This window comes from Pseudorca crassidens, chromosome 4 (genome assembly GCF_039906515.1).
Source record: "Pseudorca crassidens isolate mPseCra1 chromosome 4, mPseCra1.hap1, whole genome shotgun sequence".
NCBI lineage: Eukaryota > Metazoa > Chordata > Mammalia > Artiodactyla > Delphinidae > Pseudorca > Pseudorca crassidens.
Genome location: NC_090299.1, coordinates 127,802,533 through 127,821,679, shown reverse-complemented (window position 1 = coordinate 127,821,679; position 19,147 = coordinate 127,802,533). Strand labels below are relative to the sequence as shown.

The 19,147-nt window shown below is 43.1% G+C and overlaps 1 protein-coding gene across 2 annotated transcripts in view; it reads right to left on the bottom strand.

Annotated features, from left to right (window-relative positions):
- Positions 1 to 19,147, bottom strand: part of NR3C2 (nuclear receptor subfamily 3 group C member 2) — a 367,456-nt gene that overhangs the window by 2,069 nt on the left and 346,240 nt on the right. The window lies entirely within an intron of this gene.

The window sequence follows — 19,147 nt, the reverse complement described above, 5'->3', positions numbered from 1 at the left end:
CCTGATTCCCACCCTGTCTCCGGGCCCCTCTGAGTCCTAACTAACTCCGGAGTAAGCTCAGAGCAACGTTCACAAATCCCACTGTGTCTACGAAGCTGCTTAATTAACGTGACTAAGTCATCCGTCTCGGGGGAGGAAGGATGCTCAACGTCCGCTGCACGTAATAGGTCTTTCGTGCAAAACAGATTCAAACAGGAGCTGTGTCATTGTTGAGTCTTAAATATATCAGCAGCAACAGGGCCAGTAACAGAGTTCATAGCGGCAGGGTCACTGAATTGCTCTCATCCAATCCTCATTTATAAATGTGTGAATTGGGCGGGGCAAGCACCTGCGTGTAGCTTTGGGTCCTGGCGCTGGGCCTTCCCCAGCTTGTAAGGGCAGGTGCTGTGCCCCCTCGAGGCCTGGCTGGGCCCTGCCAATGGAGCTGTGGCCGCAGGGGGAGCCAGACTTCCACCGGCAGCCCCCTGGCCTCATCTTGCCAGTGTCCTCCTTCCTTCAGGACCCCAGTGCTGAGCTGGGGGCTGGGGCTGAACTTCTCAGCCCCATTCCCAGCTTTATTAAGATATAACTGACATACAACTTTGTGTGAGTTTAAGGTGTAGCGGATTTGATACACTTATAATATTGCAAAATGAGGAACACCTCTATCAAGGTACGTAGCTACCATTTCTTTTTTGTGATGAAAACTTTTAAGATCTACTCAGTAGCTCTTGCGTGTAGAGTACAGCATTAGTACTATAGTCACCACCACGCTGTACACTAGATCACCAGAACTTATTCCTCTTAATAACTAGAAGTTTATACTCTTTGGCCAACATCTCCTCATTTCCCCCACCTTCTGGTGACCACCATTCTACTCTCTGTCTCTATTAGTTTGCTTTTTTAGATTCCACATATAAGTGAGATCAGATAGTATGAGTTTTCTCTGACTTATTTCACTTAGCATGATGTTCTCTAGGTCCATCCATGTTGTTGCAAATGGTGGGGTTTCCTTCATTCTTATGTCTGAGTCATAGTCCGTTATGTGTGTGTATGTGTGGATATGGATAAAGATGATACATAATATCGGCCTTATCTAATATCGTCTTTATCCATTCATCCATTCTCAGCCCCTTGGAGAACATGAAAACATCAAGGAAAACATCTATGTCTTTCCGCCTGTCCAGCCATTTTCCCTACTCTGTGACCCAAGGACCTTTCCTATCCTCCTGGACCTGAACTACTCCCAATTCGGTAAGGTTAAAAAAAACAAACCAACCCACAAATGCAGTATAGCATTACTGGGTGCTATTCTCTTTACTAGGAATATACTTTCAAAGCAGAAAGTATACATTCTAATTTTTCTTTAGTTAATTCTGTATCCTATCATGGGAAAAATGACTTTGGGTCATTTCCCACTGTATTAAAGCAGACAACATTAACATTACATGTCAAAACGGTCATCTTAGTGAAGTGTTTTTCACTTTATTAAGTGAAAATCTGTAACTTTCCCTCAAGATTAAAAAAACCCAAAACAATCAGCAGGCTTAAATTGAGTCGCGTAGTAAATAACTGTGTGGTAAAGGCCTTCGATACAAACCAGGAATCCAGAAAAACTCATTGGGAGCTGTACCTGGTGCTTCTGTTGGTGCCTGAATAGGCCCTCAGTCTGTAGACTGATATCTTCCTAGGTAGGTCCAAGGACTGACTTTTCTGTACCCACAGGAAGTTGGGGCCAAATAAGCTGGGAAAGAGCACAAGGCACCGTCTGCTGTGGGCTTGTTCAGACACACTTGTGCTTGCTTAGTGAGTGATACACCTCAGTTTCCCCATCGGTAAAATGGGGGCCGTGAGAGTATCAGCTGCAGAGCGGTGCAGCAGAGGCTGAGTCAGTGAACTGGCACGGAGTAAGTAAGTGCTGAGCAGATGCCAATTCTCAGTCATCCTCTCCCTCTTCCCAAACTCCTTCAACCATCACTTTTCTCTGCAAACTGGGACACAGCTTGCAGGACCTGCTCTGGGTCATCTTTGTGTAACCTGGTCCTCAGGCCTTCCTTCTATAAAATGTGGGATGGGGGAACTTTGTGTTTGGCCTTTCCTGGAAAGAGAGTCTTGAAATAGACTTGGGGTGGCAGGTTTCTTAATTGTTTCCGGTGGTGGGCCAGTGGCTGCGGGCGCTAAAAGCCACACTGGGTCCTGCTCTCCAGGTGTGGTACCACAGACGAGTCTCACTGTGGCACCGGCCAAGGGCACTCGGGACCCAGTTTAAGTTCATCCTGATCTCTGCCCCTGCCGCTGCCCCCGAGGGTCCCTCTGGGTGGCCACCTTCAGGGCTGTGAAGGAGGGTGTTTTTCCTTTTGAATTTTAACCCAAGCGTTGACATCCGAGTTTCTAGGCCATATTAAACCCCCCCCCCCCCCAACATAGGACAGCTCTGCTTGGCGGCCACAGCCTGCACATCTCCGGGGCTGGGACTGGCTCACATCCGGAGATAAAGGCTCCCGGTGCTCAGAGAGTCTGAGGTGTGGGGCAGGGGTGAGGTGGAAGGTCATGGTGACAAGGTGGCCTTGGCATATGACCTGAGGGGGGTGGAGCTGGGCCGTGTGGCACTCAGGGAGCAAGTGTGGGGTCGCTCAGGGGGTTCAGAGCAGCAGGAAGCTTGTGAGCGAGCCTGCAGGGCCAGGGCCGCCGAAGGGTTTATGCTTGTAAACAGGAGACAGCACTGCCTGCAGATTCCTATATACAACGAGAGGTAAGGAGCAGAGTAAATCAGTCCGTGAACCTGAGGCAGTGTGCAGGGGAGCACCTCTGTGAGCCTGTAAATGGGGACAGGTCCCCTGCCCCATCTTTAACACCCACACGAGTATTGCCTAGGAGATGCTGGGGAACTAGACCAGATGGAGAGAGACCAGGGCCAGGGGCTCGGCTGTTTTTCCTGGCAGGTTGGCTGGGGGTTAGGTGTCCCAGACGCTACTCACAGACCCTGCATATTAACCGGGGGCTGGCATTTCCCGCGCATCTCTGGTCCACGTTCCATGGACTGGGAAAGCAGCTCATTTCCAGTTATGAGCTATACCCAGGGCTTCTGTTCATAATAGATGTCAGCTGCTGAGGGATGGGGGCTCTCCTGGGGCACATGGGGTCAGCCTGGAAGGCCAGGGCTGGGCCTCTGACCCTGTGAACACCTGGAGAGGGGACCCCCATTACCACTAACTGACCAAGATGCCTGGGGGCCCCAGCAGCTACCAGAAGGCGCTGGCTGCCTCACAAGCCTGGCGGACCTGCCTGCCCTGGGAGGGCTGCAAACCTCTGAAGATCCCAACCCAGCAGGGCCTGAGCCAACGGCTGCAGTTGCTGGGGTCAGGGAATCATCTGAGAATCGAAGCCAGGAACCCCCCAGTCACTGAGTGGCCAGGCTGCAGGACCTGCCTGCTGACCCACAGTGCATTGCCAGTGCGCCGGGCCCTAGGGGTCCCTGGCCCTTAGCGGATGTCGGAGTTGGCCTGTTGCTGAGGTTGGTACGAGGGCACCACCCCTCCTGGAAAAAACAAGGCACGGGGAGGGCAAAGCTGCAGGTGGTCAGAGCATGAGGCGGTGGGAACTAGGTCCTGAGAGCGGGGGGGGGGGTCACATACTGTTGGGTCGGCAGAGATGTTGACCCATCAGAACAGATACCGGTTCCTGAGCCAAACTGCCGTGTCACAGCGAAGTGTCCAACGGTCACGTTACACACGTGTGTCTCCTGGATGTCGGCCTGATGCAAGGCAGGTGGCACCTCTGCCAGAGCCTGGAGGAGCCAGGAAACATGGGGACAACCAGGTATGATGCGTGTGCCCTCACCAGGCGCCATCCTGTCCTCTGCCCCAGGTACAGGGGCTTGGTTGGGGGCAGGCAGGCCCCACGGTCACAGCCTGGAAGGCTGGTTAATACTAGGCTAGAAGGAGAGTCAAGAACCCTAATTATAATCAGTAATAAGAGTCCATGTTATTAGGAATCAAAGAGAGTCCTGCGTTGACTTCTCGTTCTGTACAAAGGGCATCTGTTGGGATCACAGAAGTCTAGCTGGACGCTCAACATGATTTATCCAGAGCCCGATGTCAGGGCCACAGCTGTTAGGGTGACAGAGGAGCCTGACAAGGTCACAGGTTGACTGGTGGCACTTTGCTTGTTCGACACTGAAGCTATCAGGCTCAGTCGGTGCCTATTTCCCACTCTGTCCACTGAGTCATCGCCTGTGGCAGGCCAGTAGCTGGGCCCTGCTCCCACCATGAGCTGCAGTCTCTTGGAGGGAGGGGCACGCAGGGAGGGTTCGGCACTGCTGTTCCAAGATTACACAATCAGTGAGCAGTGACTGAGCAACTGAATGATAACAGCCTCTCTGGGTTGGGTCCCACGGGTTTTCAACAGCAAGCCCATGTCTCATAAGTTAGCCGCTGACTCTAGAACTTTCACCTCATGAGGATGGCGCTTTGGCTTGAATTGAGCATTGGGAGGTTTGAAGCTTTATTTGCAAAGATCAGAATTTTAGCCAGATATACTGATAGCATTAGGGGCAAAAGATACACAGCTTCAACTCTAAATACTGTTAAGGTATAGACAGAAACGACTAGCAACTGTCTACCCTCTAGCAATGGCCTTCTGAATGCTGGAAAATGATGCACAGTGATTATATAAGGAGTCTGGGCTTCATTCAAAACCCGCAACCGCCACCCAGTGAGGGCTAGTGTGGAAGATGCTGGCATGTGCACAGGCTGGGTCCCCGTGGCCACGCAGGACTGCTTCTCTCTGGCTGGTGACGTCTCAGCAAAATGTGATGGTAACAACACCCCCTCAACTTGGTAGCACTTGTTTCTACACCCAGAAGAAAATGTACCTTTAACAACAAGGTTAGACTGTTTACTCGTGGATTCCCTTTGAAAACCCAGGCCCTGCAGTGAGGCTACCCCGCTGAGTGCTGGCAGGCTCTACCAGAGGCTGAGCTTAGGAGAGTCCTGAAGGCCTCCTAGAGGCAACTGAGAGAAGAAGTATCAGCAAGAGACCATCAAAGAGTACTGTCAGCATCATGACGCTGACAATGCCCCCCTTTCAACAAAGAATTAGTCATCCATCCATGAACAAAAGCACCTTTGTGGAGCTCTGGGATCCGGTCCCACGTGCAAAGGGACCTGGGGAGGAGTCTTGCCCATCTGTGCATCTGGTAATAGGCAGACAGACTTTGGCATGGGCTATGAAACCAGTGAACCTGTCCCAACCCCTCTTGCCATGGTCAGGAAAATACCTGGAGACTGCTGACCTGGGCAGATACCGACTGACAAGGGAGAAATCGCAGAAAATCAGCCTTCCCAAGGGGAGACTCCTGCACACCACTGGAGCAATAAAATTAAATGAGTTTGGAAGTAGTGGAGAGGAAAGAACTTTACCAGCGCTGTCCCAACCCCTGGCGACACTGCATGGGACCAAATTATCAGGTAGCAGCAACCTCTCCCCCAGGAGAAAAGGAGAGTGGTGAGTGAGTGCTTGGCTACCCTCGTGTTGCAGGATACAGCTGGAGAAACCAGTGGCACCCAGAGTACTGAGGTGGGACTTCCATGACTGGGAGGAGGAGGGAGGAGATTGGGAAAGAGACAGATAGGAATATCCAAGGGCATTAAAGGGACACAGCCATTAAGGTCTACCCTGAGCCTCTGGGGATCTCCCTAGAGGGTCCACAGGTACCCCCCAATCCCTGAGTGCTAAACTCATACCTTCCCCCACTCTGCAGCTGGCATCTTGTGCACACTCCTGAGTGTGGCGGCAAGAGTGAGCTCCAGTAGACAGGAAGTGTGCTCAGAAAACAGGCCAGGATCTGTGGGCTACGGAGAAACCACAAACTTGAGCTACAGTGGTGCCACTTTCTGGAAAACAAAAAGAGGCCTCTAGTAGCCATCCTGGGGAGCTGTAAGAACCAGAAAAGACATAAAAGCTGCAGAATTCTGCCACAACGAGAAGCAAAAAGGAGTGGAACAGATGTATCCTTACAAAGGCAGAAGAGCGCCAGTGAACAGACTATCCCATCTGAAGGCAACTAGCAATAACTGAAGACAGTATCTGCCACTTCAAGTGCAAGAAAAAGGCAACGCAAAACTACAAGGAATATGAAAAATCAAGAAAACGTCATCTCCAAAAGATAGTAATTCTCTAATAACTGAGCTCAAAGGCATGGACTTTTGCAATCTAGCTAAATTCAAGAATTGCTGTTTTGCACAAACTCAGCTACAAGAAAACTCAGGAAGACAGTTCAACAAAATCATGAAGAAATACAGGCTCAAAATGAGTAGTAAATCATAAAAAAGAACCAAGCAGAAATTCTGGAGCTGAGGAGCTCATGGAATGAAGTGAAGAATGCTATAGAGAGCATCTGCGGTAAAGCAGAGCAAAGGAAGAAAGAATAAGTGAGTCAGAAGATTCCAAAATACGCACATTAAAGGAGAAAAAAGAATGAAAAAGAGTGAAGAAAGCCTATGTGATCTAAGGGATTCCATTAAAACACCTAACATTAGAAAAATCAGGGTTCCAGAAGGAGAAGAGAGGGATATGGGGCAGAAAATTTATTTCAAGAAACAGCCAAGAACTTCCCAAACCTGGGGAGAAAAATGGACATCCCAAGTTCACAAGTTTAATAGTTCACTCTGTTTTCTCAATGCAAAGAGGCTTACTCTAAAACATGTTATAATGAAACTGTCATACAGCAAAAATAAATAATTCTAAAAATAGCCAGGGAAAAAAGATTATAACCTACAAAGGAACTTCCCTTAGGCTATCAGAAGATTTCCCAACAGAAACCCTACAGGCCAGGAGAGAGCAGAATCACATATTCCAAGTGCTGAAAGAAAAGAATTGCCAGCCAAAAACTATCTGGCAAAATTACCTTTCAAATACATAGGAGAGAAAGACTTTCCAAAACAGACAAAAGCTGAGGGTGTTCATTACCACTAGACCCCCCCCCCTTGAAAGAAATGCTGGAAGGAGTACTTCAAGCTGAAATGAATATATGCTAATCAGTGACATGAAAATATATGAGTATCTAAGACACTGGTAAGGGTAAATATACAGTCAGACTTGGAAAATCCTAATTCTGTAATAGGATGGTATGTTAACCACTTAACTATACTGTAAAGGTCAAAGAGTATCAAAAATAATTATAGTGACTATAATTTGTTAAATAATGACATCAAAAATATAAAATGGGGTAGCCTGTGTAGACAACTGAAGTTAGGTTGCTATGAACTTAAAATGGACTGTTTTATCTATGCATGCAATGTCTTATGTAAGCCTTGTGGTAACCACAAACCAAAACACCTAGAGTAGATGCACAAGAGATAAAGAAAAGGGAAACAGGCATACCAAAATGGAAAATGCCAATTTACAAAGGTAGGCAGAAACAGAGGAAAAAGAAACAATGAAAATACAAAGCAACCAGAAAACAATGAACCGGAAGGCATTACTAAGTCCTTACATACCAATAACAACTCTAAATGTACATGGACTGAATTCACCGTCGAAAGATGCAGAGTGGCTGGATGGGTGAAATATCAAGACCCAACTATATGCTACCTACAAGAGATTCACTTCAGCTTTAAGGACACACACAGGCTCAGAGTGAAAGAATGGAAAAAGATGTTCCATGCAAGTAGAATCGAAAAGAAAGTGGGAGTAACTCTATTTATTACGGACAAAATAAGACTTTAAGCCAAAAATGGTAACAAGCATCAAAGAAAGTCAATATATAATGATAAAGGGGTACATTCATCAAGAAAACAACGTGTGTGTGTGTGTGTGTGTGTACACACACACACACATGCAAAATCAGAGCACCTGAATATATTCAGCAAATACATATCTGGTGGGGGAAATACATGACAATCCAATAATAGTAAAGGACTTAAGCACCCTACTTTCAGCAATGAACAGATCGTCCAGACAGAAAATCAATAAGGAGACACGGGACTTGAACCATATATTAGGCCAAATAGACCTAACAGATATGAAGAGAACATTCCATCCAACAGAAGCAGACTATACATTCATCTCTGGTGCACATGGAACATTCTCCAGGATTGACCATGTGGGAGAACACAAGATAAGTCTCGGCAAATTTAAGAAGATTGAAATTATACCAAGTATCTTTTCTGGCCATATGGTATGAAGCTAGAGTTCAACAAGAGAAAAGCTGGAAAATCTACAAATATTAGAAATTAAACAACACACTCCTGGATAACAAATTGGTCAAAGAAGAAATTTAAAAAATATCTCAAAACAAATAAAAATGGAAACACAACATACCAAAATCCATGGGATGCTGTAAAAGCAGTTCTGAGAGGGGGTTTATGGTGATAAATGCATACATTAAGAAAACAGAGAGATCTCAAATAAATAACCTAAATTTACACTTCAAGGAACCAGGAGAAAAAAGGGACAAACTATATTCAAAGTTAGCAGAAGGAAGGAAATGACAAGGATCAGAATGGAAATAGATGAAATAGAGACCAGAAAAACAATAGGAAAAAAAAAAAATCAATGAACCTAAGAGTTGGTTTTTTGAAAAGATAAATGAAACTGACAAAACTTTAGGTAGACGAAGAAAAAAAGAGAGAAGACTCAAATAAAATCAGAAATGAAAGAGGAGATATTACAACTGATACTACAGAAATACAAAGGATCATAAGAGACTACTAAGAACAATAATATGCTAACGAGTTGGGTAACCTGGAAGAGATGGATAAACTCCTAGAAGCACACAACCTGCTCAGACTGAATCAGGAAGAAACAGAAAATCTGAACTAACCAATAACTGGTAAGGAGACTGAATCAGTAATCAAAAATCTCCAAATATAGAAAACCCTGGACCAGCTGGCTTCACTGGCAAATTCTACCACACATTTAGAGAAGAATTAATGTCAATCTTCCTCAAACTTGTCCTATAAACTGAAGAAGAAGGAATACTTCCAAACTCATTTTACCAGGCCAGCATTACTCTGACACCAAAGCCAAAGAAAAGAAAACTATAAGCCAATATCCCTGATGAATATAGATGCAAAAATTCTCAACAAAAGATTAGCAAACGAAATTCAACATTACAGTAAAAGGATTATACACCATGACCAAGTGGGATTTATCCCTGGGATGCAAGAATGGTTCAACATACACAAATAAATAAATACACACTACATTAACAGAATTAAAAATAAAAATTATACAATCATCTCAATAAATGCAGAGAAAGCATCTGACAAAATGCAACATCCTTGCATGATAAAAACCCTCAACAAATTGGGTATTGAGGGAACATACCTCAATGTAATAAAGGCCATATACGACAAATTCAGGGCTAACATTATATACTCAATGGAGAAAGACTGAAAGTTTTTCTTCATTTAATATCAGGAACAAGACAAGGGTGCCCACTCTCACCCCTCTTAATCAATATAGTACTGGAAATCCTAGTTAGAACAATTAGTAAAGAAAAAGAAATAAAAGGCATCCAAATCAGAAAAGAAGAAGTAAAATTACCTCTGTTTGCAAATGATATGATCTTATATACAGAAAATCCTAAATACAAAGCCCCCAAATTGTTGGAACTAATTAACAAATTCAATAAAGTTGCAGAGGTCAAAATCAACATACATAAGTCAGTTGCATTTCTACATATTAACAATGAAACATATGAAAAAGAAATAAAACTATCCCATTCACAATAGCTTCAAAACAATAAGATACTTAGGAATAAATTTAACCAAAGAAGTGCAAGATCTTTACAATGAAAACCACAAGACCATGATGAAAGAAGTTGAAGAAGACACAAACAAATGGAAAGACATCCCGTGGTCATGAATCAAAGGACAATACTGTTAAAATGTCCATACTACTCAAAGCCATGTACAGATTCAACACAATCCCTATCAAAATTCCAATGGCATTTTTCACAGAAGTAGAAAAAACAACCCTAAAACTTGTACGGAACCACAAGAGACTTCAAATAGCCAAAGCAATCTTGAGAAAGAAGAAGAGTCAGAGACATCACTCTTCCTGATTTCAAACTTTTCTACAAAACCATAGTAATTAAAACAGTAAGGTACTGGCAAATAAACAGATACATAGACTTACAGACCAGAAAGAGAGCCCAGAAATAAACCTCTGCATTTTTGATCAACTAACATTTGACAAGGGAGCCAAGAACGCTCAATGGGGAAAGCATAGTCTCTTCAACAAATGGTATTGGGAAAACTGGATAACCACATGCAGAAGACTAAAACTGGGCCCCTATCTTACACCACTCACAAAAATGAACTCAAAATGGATTAAAGACTTAAATGTAAGACCTGATACCATAAAAATCATAGAAGAAAATATAAGAAAGAAGTTCCTTGACATTGGTCTTGGCAATGATTTTTTAGACATGACACCAAAGTTCAACAAGTATGACTATGTCAAGCTAAAAAGCTTCTGCAGAGCAAAAGAATCAAAAAAAAAATGAAAAGGCAAACGACAGAACAGGAGACAGTATCTTCAAACCATATATCAGATAAGGGATTAATATCCAAAATATATTAAAAACTCATATAGCTCAATAATAAACAATTTGATTAAACAATGGGCAGAGGGACTGAATAGACATTTTTCCAGAGAAGACATCCAAATTGCCAACAGGTATGTGAAAAAGATGCTCCACATCATTAACCAGGGAAATTTAAATCAAAAGCACAATGAAATAACTCACTGATATCAGATGATGACACCTGTTAGAATGGCTATCACGAGGAAGACAAGAGATACGTGCTAGTGAGGATGTGAAGAAAAGGGGACCCTTGTGCACTGTTGTTGGTGGGAATGCAAAGTGGTTTGGCCACTATGGAAAAACAGTATGGAGGTTCCTCAAAACATCAGAGCTAACCTATGATCCAGCAACTCCACTCCTGGGTATATAGCTGAAGGAAAGGAAAACAGGATATCAAAGAGATATGTGCACTCTCATATTTACTGCAGCATTATTCACAACAGCCAAGATACGGAAACAACCTAAGTGTCAACGGATGAATGGATGAAGATGTGATACACACACACACACACACACACACACACAATTTTTCAGCCATGAGAAAGGAGTAAATTCTGCTATTTGCAACAACACTGATGCACTGTGAGGGCATTATGGTAAGTGAGATAAGTCAGACGGAGAAAGACAAATATTCTATGATCTCATTTATATGTAGAATCTATAAAAGCCAAATGCTTAAAAACTGAGAGCAGAAGAATGGTTACCAGGGAATGGGGGACTTAGGGAGATATTGTTTGAAGGTACAAACTTGCAACCAGTAGATAAATAAGTCCTAGAGATCTAATGCACACCACAGTGACAACAATACTGTTTTATAAAGTTGCTAACAGACTAGGACTTAATTGTTCTTACCACAAAAAAGAAATGATAATTATGTGACATGATAGGTGTTAGCTAATGCTATGGTGGTAATCATTTTGCAATATATAAATGTATCAAAGCAATATGTTGGACATCTTAAACTTACACAATGTTATGTCAGTTATATCTCAATAAAAAAAGGTATCTGAATCCATCAACACATAAAAAAGATCATACACCACGACAAAGTGGGATTCATCCCAGGTTCACAAGGATGGTTCAACATATGCAAATCAATCAATGTGATATGTCATATCAACAAAAGACTAAAACCACATGATCATCTCAATAGATGCAGAAAATGCATTTGACAAAATTTAACATTCATTCATGATAAAAACTCTTACAAAAGTGGGTAGAGAGGGAACATATCTCAAGATAATAAAAGCTATTTATGACAAACCCACAGCCAATGTAATACTCAATGGTGAAAAGCTGAAAGCCTTCATGCTAAAATCTGGAACAAGTCAAGGATGCCCACTCTCACCTCTTCTATTCAACATAGTACTGGAAGTCCTAGCCATAGCAATCAGCTAAGAAGAAGAAATAAAAGGTATCCAAATTGGAAGGGAAGAGGTAAAGTTGTCATTATATGCAGATGATATGATACGATATATAGAAAACCCTGAAGACTCCACACAAAGACTACTAGAACTGATAAACGAATTCAGCAAGGTAGCAGGATACAAAATTGACATTCAGAAACTGGTTGAATTTCTTTACACCAATAATGAAATATCAGAAAGGGAATGTAAAAAAAAAAATCCCTTTTAAAATCGCACCCCCCAAAATAAAATACTTAGGAATAAACCTGACCAAGGAGGTGAAAGACTTATACTCTGAGAACTATAAAAACACTGATAAAGAAAACTGAAGATGATTCAAAGAAATGGAAAGATATCCCATGCTCTTGGATTGGAAGACTTCATATTGTTAAGATGGCCATACTACACAAAGAAATCTACAGATCTAATGCGATCCCTATCCAATTACCCATGACATTTTTCACAGAACTAGAACAAATAATCCTAAAATTCATATGGAACCATAAGAGACCCTGAATTGCTAAAGCAATCCTGAAGAAAAAGAAGGAAGCAGGAGGTATAACCCTCCCAGACTTCAAGCAATACTAAAAAGCTTCAGTAATTAAAACAGCGTGGTATTGGCACAAAAACAGACTTAGGGATCAATGGAACAGAATAGAGAGCCCAGAAATAAACCCCCACACACCTATGGTCAATTAATTTTTGACAAAGGAGGCAAGAATATACAATGGGAAAAGGTCTCTTCAGCAAGTGGTGTTGAGAAAGTTGGACAGCTGCATGTAAACTGATGAAGTTAGAACACATCCTCTCACCATACACAAAAATAAACTCAAAATGGCTTAAAGACAAACATAAGACAGGACACCATAAATCTCCTAGAAGAGATCATAAGCAAAACATTCTCTGACATAAATCATACCAATGTTTTCTTGGGTCAGTCTCCCAAGGCAATAGAAATAAAAACAACAATAAACAAATGGGACCTAATCAAACTTACAAGCTTTTGCACAGCAAAGGAAACCATAAACAAAATGAAAAGACAGCCTACAGGCTGATGCAGCCAACAAGGATTTAATTTCCAAAATATACAAACAGCTCATACAACTCAACAACAAAAAAACAAACAGCCCAATTGAAAAATGGGCAGAAGAACTAAACAGACATTTCTCTAAAGAAGAAATATAGATAGCCAATAGGCACGTGATAAGATGCTCAACATCGCTAATTATTAGAGAAATGCAAATCAGAACTACAATGAGGTACCACCTTAAATGTGTCAGAATGGCCATCATTAAAAAGTCTACAAATAACAAATGCTGGCGATGGTGTGGAGAAGAGAGAACCCTCCTACACTGCTGGTGGGAATGTAAGCTGGTGCAGCCACTGTGGAAAACAGTGTGGAGGTTCCTCAGAAAATTAAAACTGAATTACCATATGGTCCAGCAGTCCCACTCCTGGGCATATATCCAGACGAAACTATAATTCAAAAAGATACATGCACCCCTATTCATAGCAGCACTATTCACAATAGCCAAGACAAGGAAACATCCTAAATGTCCATCGACAGATGAATGGATAAAGAAGATGTGATGTATACATACACAATGGAATACTACTCAGCCGTAAAAAAGAATGGGATAATGGCATCTGCAGCAACATGGAAGCAACTAGAGATTATCACACTAAATGAAGTAGGTCAGAAAGAGAAAGACAAATACCATATGATATCATTTATATGTGGAATCTAAAACATGACACAAATGAACCCATCTCTGAAACAGAATCATGGACATAGAGAACAGACTGGTGGTTGCCAAAGGTGAGGGGGTTGGGGGAGGGGTGGAATGGGAGGTTGGGGTTAGCAAATGTAAGTTTTTATATATAGAATGGATAAACAACAAGGTCCTACTGTATAGCACAGGGAACTATATTCAGTATCCCGTGATAGGACTTCCCTGGTGGTGCAGTGGTTAAGAATCCACCTACCAATGCAGGGGACGCAGGTTCGAGCCCTGGTCTGGGAAGATCCCACATGCCGCGGAGCAACTAAGCCCGTGCGCCACAACTACTGAGCCTATGCTCTCTACAGCCCATGCGCCCCAACTACTGAGCCTACACTGAAGAGGCCACGAACCACAACTACTGAAGCCCACATGCCTAGAGCCCGTGCTCTGCAACAAGAGAAGCCACCGCAACGAGAAGCCTGTGCACCGCAACGAAGAGCAGCCCCCGCTCGCCGCAACTAGAGAAAGCCCGCGCGCAGCAACGAAGACCCAACGCAGCCAAAAATAAATAATTTAATTAAAAAACTATCCTATGATAAACCATAATGGAAAAGAATATTAGAAGAATGTATATACATGTATAACTGAATCACCCTGCTGTATAGCAGTAATTAAGACAACAACATTGTAAATCAACTATACTTCAATTAAAAAAAAAATGCCATCAGAAAAATACCTAAAAAGATTGGATTTTAAACGCTCACCAAAAGGGTGTTTTTTGGCCAAAAGCTTGGCTGTCAGTACGCTCAATGTATCAGCTAAATTCTTGGCCTACAGGAGGCATTTGGGGAACTTAGCAGGGTGTTACGGGGCTCTGAACTACCACCGGCAGCAGCAAAGCTGCCATCTGGAAGGGGTATCTTTTGTTGATTCCTTATTTTAAAAAACTGCTGTCCTCTCCCAAGGGCCAGCCCACATGGAGGCGGGCATCTGGATTCAAGTGTGTCCCTGAAGCAGGAGACAAGCCTCGGTGGGGTTGCTTGTTCATGTCAGCCCTGCCTGCAAATTCTAGGCAAGCGGACTCTCTGCAAGGGTGACTCCAGGCCAAAATGGGCACCTCTGGCTCTGCTTCCAGAGGCCCAGCTGCCTGACGATGCCAGGGATGTCCCCTGTGGCCTCAAAGGGCTGGTCCCTGAGTCTAGGCTGGTACGGGCTGGAGCAGCTGGGCCACACCAGGTGCCCAGGAATGGGCTGGCGGCCGGGATGGGAAGCAGGCTGCTCAACATCTCATGAAAAGCCAAGCGCATTTCTGAACACTCACCTCTGCTTCCCATCCATCAGCATCTGACTGTTATCTGAGGTTACATTTTAATTCATTCCTCATCACCATTTTTATAATAAATTCAACACCAGTCACTGATCTCTGGTCAGTGATGAATATTCAATCTTCAAAATACGTTGTCTGGATGCTGTGCTAAGCAAGATGGGTTCAATTTCCTTCTGATTATTTTTTTTGGTACTTAAATTTATTTAATTTCCACTCTGTTTAAGTTTCCTTGTATTACAAGCCTCATTCTAGATCGCGGCTCCGCCTTCCTGTGAATAAGGTCTGTTGTACATGTGAAAAACACAAAGAAAAATGACACAATGCAAAAGCAGAAAGTAGAGCTTAAAGATAAGGGGATAATTAGAACATTGCTGAACAAAGGAAATCTAATGAAAGGGTTATGTGTGAAATGCATTGGCACGTTACTGTATATAGAAGTATGAACTTTTGCTACTTTTGTTTTCAATATTTTCTAGATCCTTCTTGCAAATGTACGCTACACGGAACAATGTAAAAACCTAAACCAATTCATATTTATAAGTTACCAACTTTACTGTCTGGTTACATTAAGATTAAGCCGTTAAATCCTTATTTCAGTCTCTGAAAGAAAAGGAACACTGAGTAACAAGGGCAGACACCCCTGGCTAAGGACCGAAGGCCTCTTCTGATCCAAGCAGGGCTACTACAGTAGAGACCAAGGTGGCTGAATTTATTCCTTTGATCCTACGATGCCACTGAAGGAATCAGGGGTTGGCAAAGTCGGGCCTCCAGGGCAAATCTGACCTAATAATGGTGTTTGTAAGTCTTTTCATTTTGTTTTTTACACTTTTAAGTGGTTGCAAAAAAATCTAAAGAATATTTTGTGACAGATGAAAATTATATGGAAAAGTTTTACTGGAACCCAGCCATGCTCATTCATTTAGATACTATCTGTGGCTGCTTTCAGGCTACAGTGACAGAGCTGAGTAGCTGTGGCAAAGACCATGGGACCCACAAGGCCTACAGCATCTACTACCTGGTCCTTTATGGAAAGAGTCTGCTGGCCCTGGATTGGGAGGCACTCCACGGATTCAGTAACAGCCTTGGGAGAACAGGTTTTGGTCGCTTGCTAAAATAAATAAAGCAAGTATAAGATGTTTCCTGATTTTAGAAATATTAAATGTGGGCAAAAGAAGTATATGGATCAAGTGATACGGTGGTGGCCAGATCTGGTGTTCCAAATATTATACAGATTCTTCAAGGCTTTAAAAAATGCTTTGGAGGGCTTCCCTGGTGGTGCAGTGGTTAAGAATCCACCTGCCAATGCAGAGGACATGGGTTCGAGCCCTGGTCTGGGAAGATCCCACATGCCTCAGAGCAACTAAGCCCGTGCACCACAACTACTGAGCCTGCGCTCTAGAGCCCGCGAGTCACAACTACTGAGGCTGCATGCCACAACTACTGAAGCCAGCATGCCTAGAGCCTGTGCTCCGCAACGAGAGAAGCCACTGCAATGAGAAGCCCACACACCACAATGAAGACCCAACGCAGCCAAAAGTAAATAAATAAAATTTAGAAAAGAAAAGGCTTTAGAAAGAATCCTTGTCCATAAAGGGGTTGAACTAGGGAACCGAAAACATTGCCCAGCTTAAAGGATCCAGAATTTGTCATTTAAATGGAGAGTTCCCATCACTCATGTCTTCCATTTTTGACCTTTGAACCTATAGTCACTGCAGTTCACATACATTTACAGTTGATTCCCACTGTTCGTGGTAGTTATGTTCTATAAAGTCATTGCCAAGAGTGAGTCAGCGAATACAGAACCTTTGCTCCTAGGGATATAGAGGGTTAGGTCCCCACAAGCTACTGGTCACAACATTTTCATCAAACAAGTGATACATAACCTTGTTTTACGTGTTTCTGTTTAAAGACACCTTATTCCCATGTGTGTTGCTGATTCCTTCACACTGAACTCACGGCCAACAGCATTATTATAACTCATGCCCGAACGAAGATTATTTTCTCCATAAGTCACATCACAGCCTCCTTGCACTGAAAAGCACAAGACAGTGTGTGAGCAGTACATGGGGACAATTTTAAACAGCAAAATCACCAACAAAAATGCAAAAAAAGTTCTTCCCTGGTGGCGCAGTGGTTGAGAGTCCTGCTGCCGATGCAGGGGACACGGGTTCGTGCCCCGGTCCGGGAAGATCCCACATGCCGCGGAGCGGCTGGGCCCGTGAGCCATGGCAGCTGAGGCTGTGCGTCCGGAGCCTGTGCTCCGCAACGGGAGAGGCCAAAACACTGAGGCCCGCATACCGCAAAAAAAAAAAAAAAAAAAAAATGACACTAAATAGTCCACCAAAAGGACACTTATTTACTGTACTGTGAAACCATATACAATTTCTAGTCCCATTAACCATGACAGTGATAAATAAAATCGATCCACTGGCATCTTCCCAGCCTTTTCAATCTCAGTCATTTAAAATGATTTTAGTTTTAAGGTTCCTTTACAGTGCATTGGTGTCTCTTGTTCCCTTCCGTCCTCACGCCCTGCTCCAATGAAGCTTTCTGCCTTTCCTACCCCTGCTTCTTCCACAGACACATTTGCACGGTGCACCACGGGCTACAAGCTGCTCTTCACACTCAGCATCTCCTCTGATCAACATGATCTTAAAAAGATTATATTATGCCCGAGACAGGCTGCATCGTTTGTGGGGCTCAGTGCCAAATGAAAACTTGGGGCCCCTTGTTCAAAGTTTGCTAAGAATTTCAAGATGGTGACATCAGACCATTAAGCCAAGAGGGGGGCCCTTTTATGTGCGGGGCCCCCGAAGTGGCAGCTAAGCTACCAGGAGCCATAGGGCTGACCAGGTGCAGGGCTGGCTCTGCACTGCCATCCTCCACAGGGGCTTCTCTCCCCTCTGCTGCTGCCTTCTGCGCCTGCCTCGCTCATGAACCAGGGAAAATGCACTTAATCACTCCCTGCCTTAATTCTTTTCTCTATAAACAGGGTAAAAAGAAATGAGTAAATATTACTATTATTCCCTTTTTATAGAGAAAGGAATTAAGATGAGGTGATGAAGTGTAAATAGTAGTATTTACTCATCCTTCCTTCATGGAGATATTAGAAGGCTTTAATGCTAGGACTTAGGAAGAAAGGCACTAGGTAAATCCCAGGCATTATGTAGTTATTTTAATTGTAAGAGGAGGGATTTAGGCTGCCTAAGGGGGGGGGGGATTTATAGACACAGGTGTTAGACAATGAGATAGCTTTCCAAAATCTTCCCTAGACAGATTTCAGATTGGGAAGATTCCTGTATGTCAGATGTGATTTTCTATGAGCACGGCTTCCTGGACCCTCAGTGGATCTTTCTATCTGATGTTTTTTTTTCCAGAAAGCCCACCCTATGGCATCATAAATCTCACGGGATCACGTGGAAATGGAATGCACATTTCCCTTAACGTCCCTGAAAAAGGCAAGGTCCAAGTTTCTCCCCAGCATCCTTACAGGACTTTCTTTTCTTACAGATTTTCAAAACTAGCTGTGAACAATGGCACATGTTCTGTGGGTATACTTATGAAACTTATGAAATGAATAACGAAGCCAAAGGAGTGGTTATCATAAGAAGAAAATGCTTCTTCCCCTCTCTTTAAATAAATTGGGATCAGACATAATCTTTAATTTTGCCAGTTAAGGATTAAAAGGAACAAACTACTGTCTGTTATCATTGTAAGTTCATAAGAGAAAGATTTTTCACACCAAGACAAAACCCCATGGAATGGGAGAAAATATTTGCAAATCATATATTGGATAAGGGGTTAAAATCCAGAATATATAAAGAATGCCTACAACTCAACAAGATAGAGACCAATTTTTAAAAATGGGCCAAGAAACTGGACAGTTCTCCAAAGAAGACATACAAATGGCCAGTAGGCACATTGAAAGATGTTCAGTATCACTAATCATTAGGGAAATGCAAACCAATACCACAATGAGATGCTACTTTAAAACCTGTTAGGATGGCCACTATCAAAAAAAAACCCCAGCAAATAACAAGTGTTGGTGAGACTGTAACCCTTGTGCCCTGTTAGTGGGAAGGTAAAAATAACTGGAAAACAGTTTGGTGGTTCCTCA